The following is an 8,924-nucleotide window of genomic DNA, read 5'->3' on the forward strand; positions in this document are numbered from 1 at the left end:
GTAGGAGGCAGAGCCCGAGTCCTGTTAGAGAGACAAGAGATTTCCTGGAGAACCAACTTGGAAGGATAGATGGGAGGGGGAGGGAGGCAGCAGAGGCAGCTCCTGTGGTAGGGTGCCCTGGAGCAGCTTCCTGGAGAGGAAAACCTTCCCTCTCAGCAGGAAGCTTGTTCAGACACAGGGTGCTCCAAGGGGAGGTGAACCGGTCCCTTCTACAGGGAAGCGCTCCTTAGAAGATGAGCTGAGCTGCCTGGAGGAGGCCAAGGCCAGCCGAGCCACCTGGAAGAAACACACACCCTCTGAGCTGTCTGGGAGAGGCAAGAGTCTAGCCCAGCTGCCTGGAAGACACTCAGAGCAGACCAGCTGCCTGAAGAAGACAGCCCCCACCCCTACTGGCTGAGCTGCTTACAGAGTGTGCAGTGAGCTCCAGGGTTCCAGCTTTCATGAGCCGTCACTCCTGCTGGGGTGGGCTTTGCTGATACAGCTGTCTTTGAATCACTTCTACTCCTGTAAGTAACCCCCTCTCTCATATGCCTGGAAATAACCCCTGGAAATAACCCCAATAAAAACTCACTGGTTCCCCAAGTTGGAACTCTGGTTGGTAGCCTTACTTGTTGGCCTGTCGTTGCTTTCCCAATCTGGGGAGTGTAGGTGCTTGTTCCTGTCTCCCTGGTGATTTGGGGACACAGCGTGGGGCTCTGGCCTATGAAGGAAAGGGGAGAGGAAGGAGGATGGCAGGGCAAGAGCAACTGGCAATCTTTTGGGTCTGAGGGAGCCTTGGTCAGGACTGGAGCAGACAGAGGGGTCTTCTATAGTACAGAAAAAGCCAAACATTGTGCCCGGGTAGGTGGCTCAATAGGAAAGCATTCTTGAGGTGTATGTATGAGCCTCCAGGTTTCAATAGCCAGCACCCATATAAAAAGCTGGGCACAGTCACACACACTGGTGACCCTGGCACTGGAGCCTTCTGACGACAAGCCTGGGTTCAGTGAGAGGTTCTGTCTTTAGGGAATAAGACAGAGTGTGGTAGAGAAAGGCCCACAATGACTTGCGCTTGCTTCTGAACATGCACCCAGTTATTTTACAAAGAAAAAGAAGAAGAAAGAAAGAAAGAAAGAAATGCCTGGTATTTGTGTCCTAGCATGCCCAGTCACTCCTGGCAATATGTCAGGAAAAAGTATCTAGCTGCAGCTGGAATTTGCAGGCCTGAAGGTGTGACCGCAGCAGCCCATGGGAGATGACAGTCCAGGCAGGAGCAGGCTCTCTGGAAGGGAGATCCTGTCTCCTGGCAGCCAAGGAGGTGTGCTTTACAAGGTCACACAGCAAGCAGGTGACACGTTCATGCCCCTGTGCTGTGGCTCCTGTGCTGCGGCTCCGCTATCCCTCATGGGGGTGGGGTGGGGTGGAAAACACCGCATGAAACTTCCAAGGCTTCAGAACAGGACTTTGCTGGAGCAGAGGAGAAAAATGAAGATTCCAACCGATGTCGTCTGAGTGTTGGTGTCCCCCACACCCCTGGATTCCTATGGTGACACTCAGTCAGCAGCGGATAATATTAGAATGTGCGGCCTGTGAGAGGAAATTAGCTCATGAGGGTCTGCCCTCATGAATGTGGCCAGTGTCTTTTGAGAAGAATCCCAGACAGCCTCTTTGACCCTTCTACCACACAGTGATTCGGCATATGAGTCAGAAAAGGGCACTCACCAGACACACTCAACTGGCCAGATCGGCTACCAGGATTTTGAAAAACGAGTTTTGTTTTGTTTTTAATGTATTTAACTTTCTTTTCTGTGCATTAGCGTGAGCTGTCAGATCCCTTGGAACTGGAGTTACAGACAGTTGTGAGCTGCCAGGTGGGTACTGGGGAATTGAACCCAGGTCTTTTGGAAGAGCAGAAAGTGCTCTCAACCACTGAACTATCTCTCCAGCACCACCACCCCAAGTTTTTGTTGTTTGTTTGTTTTGAGACGGAGTCTCTCATACAGAGTCCTGGCCATCTTAGAACTTGCTATATACACTAGCCTGGCCCTGGACTCACAGAGTTTCTCCTGTTCCTGCCTCCAGAGGGCTGAGATTAAAGGTGTGGCACCATGTCTGGCCTGAAAAATACATTTCTATTGTCTCTAAGCTGCCCAGTTTATGGTAGTTTGTTGTAGCAGCTTGAACAGACCAACACATGCATGAAGTCAGGTGAAATATGGCATTTCAGAGGGAATGGCTCTAAATTTGGGGCAACAGTTTAGTGTTCAGTTTCCTTTCCGTATCAAATGGTCTCCTTTTCTCCACAAGATGTAAATAGAAAACCTCACTTGTATCTCCAACTCAGGAAAAAATAGTAGGGTAAAGACAACCAATATTTTTTGTTTCTACACACAGGGCCTTGCTTCTCTCGAAACTACCCACAGGAAACCACTCCACACACTTCTGTCCAGAGTCACCCAGATGAAGAGGCTGGTACCACTCCTGAGGTTTGAAGACATATATTTCAAACTAACTTAATGGCAGCTCAAAATTTCTGAGAGTTTTAAAGTTTATTTTTGAAGCCAGATATAGTGACCCACACTTTTAATCCCAGCACTCAGGAGGCAAAGGCAAGTGGAGTTCCAGGCCATCCTGGTCTGTGTAGGGAATTCCAGGTCAGCCAGTGTTACGAAGTAAGAACCTGTCAATAAAGGAAGGGAGGAAAGAAGGGAGGGAGGGAGAGAGGAAAAAAAGAAAGAAAGAAAGAAAGAAAGAAAGAAAGAAAGAAAGAAAGAAAGAAAGAAAGAAAGATGGATGGATGGTAATTCCAGTATCCAGGAGGCTAAGACAGGATTGTAAGTTACAACCTTGAGGCCAGCTTAGGCCAGCTGAATAGCACAGTGCCCTCCAAGGTTAGAAGAGGACATCGAATCTCCCAGAACTAGAGTGCTGAGATCTGAAGCCAGGTCCTCTGCAAGAGCAACAAGTGCTCTTGACCACTGAGCTGTCTGTCCAGCCCTGAATATATCTTTTTAAATAACACAGTGAATTCTCATGAACTATGGTCATAGTCACCCAAACTATTTGTCTTTAAAGTAACTTGTTGAGGGGTTAAAGTGCAGCCAATAATCAAAAGAAGGAGAATATGTAACTGGTTATGAGCTCAGCAAGTAGGAAGGAAAGGGCACAAAGAACAATGGTCAACAGCTTTCTACTCTGTTGCTCCTTTTTTTTTTTTCAGCTCCAAGCCACAGCCATGGCACAGGACTTTTGTTCTCACTTACAGTTTTGAGAGCATTTTGGAAAGTAGAAGGTTCAGTCATGGCAGCGCACCCACAAAAGAGAAGGTATCAGGCTCTACCTTCCCTCCATCCAGCTGTTTCCCTAGCCTTGAACAGGACCCCCTGACTGTGGACCACGGAGGACAGTATCACTCGCTGGTGGACATTATTAAAACGTCTCGGTGCCATCAAAGACATCTGAAAACACAATTGCTATGACATTCCCTAAGATGGAGGCACTAAGGCTCCTGAGAACCCGCAGAGCAGGAGATACGAGGAAGGAAATGGAAGGCCACATGCCTCCCCATCCTTGGGACCAGTATGTGGGGGTGGAGAGTGGGTGGACTTAAGGCCGGAGAATCAAGGAGGCACATTTGAGGCTTCTTAGGAGTCAGAGGAAGGCTAGGATAACCTGGGAGGTTTCTTGCTATACCAGGCCAACCCCCAAAATAAGATGAGGTAGCCAATGCCCCCAGATGGTAGGATGGTGTAGGATGATCCCACATTGAACTGGGGTTGTGACTCCTAGAAGATGGCTGATCCTGTGCTGCTTCTGGGGCTAGGTCATAAACAATCACGTGGCCTTTGTCTTGCTCCATCTTCAAGCTCTCATTTTACAACAGTCACGTCTTGAGGGACACTCAGGCAACCGTGACAAGCTGAGATTACGAGCCACAGCCAGGTGAACGTGCTGTCTCGGAAGCAGACGTCCACAGTCCTGGCGGAGCTTTCGGATGACCCACATGGCAGGTGACCCCAGCCTGACAATGCTGGGGTGTGACTATGTGAAGCCTTTCCTGGACTCCTGCTCTGCCAGCGTGTTCAGGAGAGGGAGACGCTAAGGTACAAGGGAAAGGACTAGGTGTGGCTGGGGCTGGAGTCAGAGTGACCTCTTCCTTCTCGATCTCATATCCTTCCCATCTATCTCCTCTTCTTCCCCCCGCTTCATCCTGACCCATAGTAGTTCCGGAGGAAATAGAGTTCACATCAGGAGCTCCATTGCAGTCTGTTAGTTTCCTTTCCTGTTGCTGTGACAAAAACTCTGACAAAAATCAGCTTAAGGGAGAAAGGGCTTACTTTACCTCACAGCTGAAGGGTAAGAAAGCCAAGTGCAAGGAAGCCATCATGGCAAGAAAGCCAAGGCCACAGAGCAATAAGCAGGTGGTCACCTTGAATCCACAACCAGGAAGCAGAGTGATACATGCTTGTGTTCGGCTCCCTTTATTCTTCTTATACAGTCTAGGACCTGAGCCTAGGGAATGATGCTACCCACTTTTCCACCTCAACGTAAGCAGCCAATCCCATCCATGTATCCCTCATAGGTGTGTGTAGAGCCTCCTAGACAATGCAGGATCCTGTTGCGCTGATGAGGAGAAGCCTGCCTTTCAGGGACTCCGTCTACCATCCACCCTAGGGTCTCGTCTGTCTCACGAAACAAGGATCTGCAGAGAGACCTCAGCATCAATGGATTTTGAGCAAGGTTTGGTGGCACACTTTTGGAGTTCCACAACTTGGGAAATTTGAGGGAGAAGGATTTTGAGTTTGAGGCTTGCCTGAACTGAACGGCAAGAACTTGGTCCTCTTTCTGAAGTCTGAGGAAATCTTTATTAGGATCTAAGGGAGGAACAGTGCAAGCAAGCTGTGAATTCAGACAGCTGGTAGGAGAAGATAGAAGAGGAGGAGAGAAAACTGAAAACCACGCCATTTGTAGGCAGCCTCATGGTGGAAGGCTGGGGGCAGTTTCAGTGAGAGTGAGGAAACTCAGAGCATCAGGGGATGCTCTTTTCGTTTCTTTGAAACATGCTCCCATTGCATATCCCTGATCGGCTTTGAACCTTCTCCGTCGACCAGGCTGGCCTCAAACTCACAAAGATCCAGCTGCCTAAGCAAAGATTAAAGGAGTACTGTCCCCCACCCTGCATATATCTAGACTTTTCGGAAAAGGTTAGGAAAGAAAGGAAGGAAGGAAGGAAGGAAGGAAGGAAGGAAGAAAGAAAGAAAGAAAGAAAGAAAGAAAGAAGGAAAAAAGAGTTGGGTAGTGGTGGTGCACACCTTTAAATCCAGCGCTCAGGAGTCAGAGGCAGGCAGATCTCTGAGTTCAAGGTTAGTGGGCTCTACAAAGCAGGTTCCAAAGAAAATGGTGGGGCTACAGAGATAGCTCAGAGGTTAAGCGCATTTTTCCAGACAACCCCAGGTTCGATTCCCAGCACTGACTTACCCGTAACTCCAGTTCCAGGAGTGACTCAAAAAACTGGAGTAACTCCAAGAAGCACAGTGCTGGGACAGAAACTTGGCAAGCATCTGTTAGGCTTATCTCAAAATGACAACAGAGCTAGATTTCTTAGGGCTTCTACCCGATTCTGGATTCATTTGTAATACATTTAAAAAAAAAAAAGGGAAAGAAGAACACAAGGTAATATAAATATATTTGAATGGCTATTTATTTGAATGGCTTTTAAGAAGCAGAAGCCCCTGTAGAACAAAGGCCTAGGACAAGGAGGGAATCACAGTAATAAGCATGTAGCACCCTTTGTCATGTGACCAGGAAGTGCATGGACAGAGCAGGAGCCCCCCTGTGCTGACCAGTAGGATAAAGAGAGGCATGCGCGCACTCTTGTCCCAGGTAAGGGCATCACACAGACAAAGGGGCAATTGCTCTAGCTCTCCGAGGAGGCACTTGGGGGTTTATGCCAAACAGCAAGGCAGAGGGGTGAGGCAGAGGAGCCGGGGCAGCAGAGAAGGCAGGCAAGCAGGGGGCTGCTGCTAGGTGGATGCCAGAACACTGGATGGGAGGGCTTCGTTCTTGATCTTGTTCTAAACAGGGCATACTCAGACAGTAATTGAAGGAGGAAATGGGGAGTTAATATTATGGGTGTGTTAATTTAAAATTTAAGTGTGTGCCTGTTCATTCATGCAGTCATTAGTTTTTTTGTTTTGGGTTTTGTTTATTTGTTTTGTTTTGAGACAGGGTTTCCTCTGTGCTGCCCTGGCTGGCCTTGAACTCAGAAATTTGCCTGCCTCTGCCTCCTGAGTACTGGGTTCAAAGTTGCAGGCCACCAAGGTCCAGCTTGTTTTGTTTTGTGAAACAAAGTCTCACTGTGTAGCATGGACTATCCTGGAGCTTGCTATGTAAACTGGGTTGGCTTTGAACTCACAGAGATCCACCCACCTCTCTCTCTCTCTCTCTCTCTCTCTCTCTAAAGGTGTGCACCATCATACCCAGTGTCATTCAGGTTTTGGGGTTTTTTTCCTTTTCTTTTTCTTTTTTGATAGGGTCTTGTATGTGGGCCAGGCTGACGTTGAATTTAGCCTCCTCCCATCTCAGTTTCCTTAGTGCTGGGATAATGGGCGCCCAGCTTATACCCAAGCATTTAAAACAAACTGGGGATGTTTTACACCATCTCTAAGGTCTCCTAAAGGCCCCACGCTGTGGTTCTGAGAGTAAAGTCCTTCCATTCTCAGTTACTTGGGTCTGGGCCAGTAGGAGCAAACCGGAGGGGTGGATTTAGCTGACAACATAGGCCTCCTTTGGCCTGAATAGTGTTCTCTAAACTTGAAATGGTTGCCAATAATTGAAAGTTCAGATTTCTAATTTCTCAGAAAACAAAACAAAACAACAAAACAAAAAACCAGAGTGGAACACCAGATCCCACCAACCCAAATTCCTACATAGCAGGGGTTTACTGGATTCTCAATGCCATTTTTTCTCTCATAATCTAGCCCAGTGCCCCTTGCTCCTGTTTCCTGTGTGGCTCCTGTAGGCGTAGGGTTTGTGTCCCCTGACCCACAAAAGCTTGTGATGACCTTGGCAACTTTCTGATCAGTGTCAGCTGCAAGCCTAGCCCTGAGAAGTGGCAGACAGCCACAAAAGCATATTCAGCCTTGGCCAGGAGTGTGAGACCCCAGTTTGCAGAGCTTTGGGTTGCTTTACAGAAGCTTTTTGCAAAGATGATTCATTCAGTCTCTAAAGCCTCTGGGGTGGTGGTATTGGGGGGGGGGGGGAGAGGGAGAGCATCAGGCAGACACTTCCCAGTCAAGGTCAAAGGTAAATCACGTCTGGCAAGGGCAGGAAGTCGGGAAGGAAGTCAGCTTTCCCAGCCGTGGTGGTCAGACAGCTCCTAATCAGGCCGTATTAACTCTGGCACTGTTAGGAGGAGGGGAGAGATGCGTGAAGATTGGGTCAGATGGAGGTGGATTCTACCACTTTCTGCCCAGAGCTTCAGAACCACAGGGTTGGGAGACAGAGAGGTCAGAGGCAGCAGAAGCGGAACAGAAGCAGAAAGCTAGGAAGGACTGACAGGTCTGGCCTCGGGCACCAGCAGCTGGTGTACGTGCAATGCCCGTGAGATGAGAGTAGCTAGGACCAGTCTCTAGGAGCGATGCTGGGCATCCCCCCAACCCCCGGAGCTCAGGATCCTCGAATAACAGGGACAACCACCTGTACACACTCCAAGCTTGCAAGTATGTCTGATACACACAGATAGACACACAGACACACAGACATACACACGCACGCATGAGCACACACACAGAGTCATCAGCCGAGAAATCTGAGCCGCAAGCTCGGTCTGCAGCGGCTCACATCCACAGGTGTTCCTCCAAACACGCCATCACAGTGGTTTTCGGTGAGAGCCATCAGCTCATCGTACAGAGATGTTTCACAAACACAGTCAGAGCACCGGAAGTCCTTTTTGGCAGCTAGCGCGGCTCCCCGTGAGAGTCTAGCACAGTAACCAGTAGCATGGGGAGAAAAGTGAGCCAAGCGCTATAGGCACAGCTGAGTGCCAGCCTGCAGTGCCACCTACTGGCAAAAGAGTTTTCTGCGCCTTGCCCTAAGGGTAGAACTCAGGACACTGTCTCAGATACCCCTTTCCAGCGAAGCTGCCAGCCAGGGGGGCCAAGGAGTCCTTGTCCTCATTTGTCCTCCTCCATCTCCTTCTCAGACTCTGCTGAAGATAGGTGAGAAGCTGGCCTCCTTGGGGCAATACCACAGCGTCAGAGAAGAAACGTGAAAGGCTGCATACCTGCTGGAGAGCGATGGTCCTCAAGGGCAGCTAGTAAAACAGGTTCCATCTTTCCTGCCACCTCCAGCTGGGACAGGCTGCCTGCAATGTTGCATGAAGACTCTGAGGTCAAGTCTGGGCTTTGTAAAAGGGGCCGTCATGACATGGACGGTGGCAGTAGGTGGCACAGCCTGCCGTGGCTGTAGCGGACTCTGGAACCTTCCAATGTGAGGATGGCTTTCTTGTTCCAATGCTGCCCCCTATTAGCTGGGGACTCAGAGCGAGTTACAGTAGTCTCTTGAACCAATGTGGGAGGGACACCTCCAGAGAGCAGACACGGGCCACAGGGCTGTTACATCTTCAGGCAGACTGGATCACAGAAAGATGCGTTCCCGGTGGAGGAGCAAGGGCAGCTGAGGTTCTCAAGGGCACCCAGAGGCTTGGGGCAGAGCTATTTACCACGTTTTGGGGGCGGGGCTTTGACAGTGTCTGATCATCCCTTTGACTGTATGACACACATCAACTGAACAGAGATGTAACGTCAAGTCTGTTTTGGATTTGAACTTCTTGCTAGCTTCTACTTTCTTTCTAACCTATCTTGCTATAGTCCCACGAAGGTAGTTGGGCCATCGCGTAGGGAGGGGTTTGCTTTTCTCTTTTTGTGACGGCGCCTCATGTAGGC

General features: G+C 49.4%; 1 long non-coding RNA gene across 1 annotated transcript; it reads left to right on the plus strand.

Annotated features, from left to right (window-relative positions):
• On the plus strand, positions 1 to 8,318 carry LOC132653009 (uncharacterized). The gene is made up of 5 exons (XR_009590630.1): positions 1 to 506; positions 1,797 to 1,850; positions 2,374 to 2,465; positions 3,200 to 4,719; positions 8,183 to 8,318. It is a non-coding gene; the product is annotated as an uncharacterized LOC132653009 (long non-coding RNA).
• Positions 8,319 to 8,924: the final 606 nt, after the last annotated feature.

Source organism: Meriones unguiculatus, chromosome 3, assembly GCF_030254825.1.
Source record: "Meriones unguiculatus strain TT.TT164.6M chromosome 3, Bangor_MerUng_6.1, whole genome shotgun sequence".
NCBI classification, from domain to species: domain Eukaryota; kingdom Metazoa; phylum Chordata; class Mammalia; order Rodentia; family Muridae; genus Meriones; species Meriones unguiculatus.